Genomic DNA, 1,349 nt, shown 5'->3' on the forward strand with positions numbered 1-1,349 from the left:
ATTGTACCGCTGTCGTCTGCTTCAGAAGGCAGGGCATACGAGAGAGCATTTTCGCCAGTGATGCCAAAAGCAGGGAAATTTCCCTCGGCACAGGGAAATTTGAGGGGGAAAAGGGAAATTTAATGAAAAATAGCTAAAAACGGAAATTTAAACTTACATTTTCGTTCTTTTAAAAAGTTCGAAAATATTTTTTTCAGCGTGTGCTTTTTCCAAATTAATAGTTAGCAACAGTGACACTTTTCAGTAAGCTTCTTTCTCCCTGTTATAGATGACCTTGACCGGTTAGTCTTATATTTGTCGCGTTTCATTTAAAGGCCCCAAGGCACGAGCCGCGCTGCGCCTGGAAAGAATTTGCGATGCGATTTTCAACTTCTTTCCTTCTTCCATCCATCATTTCAGAACGTGTCTTAGTGTCTGTCGTGTGTGTAACTTTGTGTGTCCTGTGTCGTTGCAAGGAGAATGGAAGAGGTGACTAATAGGAAGCTACCTGCAACTCTCAAAAAGGTTAGAAAACGTCGTGGGGATTTATCTGCGGATGAAAAGATATCTGGTAAACATGTGAAAAAAAATCGTATTGAGTGGCAGGAAGACCCGCAGTTCAAAGGCTTGCTACAACCAGTTAAAGGTAACGAGTGTAAGTGTAGGTGCATAGCTTTATGATTTTCATAAATATTTAATAATAATAATAAAGTTTGTTCCTCAGGCAAAACAGGCGTCAAAAGAAAAATATTAGCAGCAGGCCCCTAGCTAAGTTTTGACAATGGGTGGGTTTCAAAGTCCGACAATCATTGCTCCGCAGAAGAATTTTTTTTTGGTTTGGGGATTTTTCCAATACATTAGTGTTTTATTTTAAAATTCAAATGTTTATTTTAGGATAATTATATTATGAAACTATGATCAGTTTCTAGTATTTTATTCAATGGGAGTTTGAACCCACGGTCCTGATTAACAGTTATAGTAATACAAAGATACAGCTTCAGATCAAGGTCCATAGACCGCTAGTTTGCCCCGCTCTTGAAGGTCTGGTCATAACTCGCCTTCCTTTCAGTCCCCAAGTTTACACCCCCGACAGGGTCTCTGTGACGTCATCAGGATGAGACTTCGAGTGTCTGCTATTTCCAACACTGTAAAGCATTCAACGGTCTTGTTTTTAAGATAAAAACACATATTGAAGAGCATCGCAACACAGAATACATGAATATGATGGTGCATAGAAAATATTATAAGTAAGCAAAATCACAAATTTACTCACGGTTAGTGCTGGGAAGAATGGGAAAAAGATCAACACTGGATCCATTGTTTTTGCTTGATGGTATTTTTCCTTTAATTGTTGGATCCTCCGGTTCAAA

The sequence above is a fragment of the Lepisma saccharinum genome, chromosome 9 (genome assembly GCF_977018435.1).
Source record: "Lepisma saccharinum chromosome 9, izLepSacc3.1, whole genome shotgun sequence".
NCBI classification, from domain to species: Eukaryota; Metazoa; Arthropoda; class Insecta; order Zygentoma; family Lepismatidae; genus Lepisma; species Lepisma saccharinum.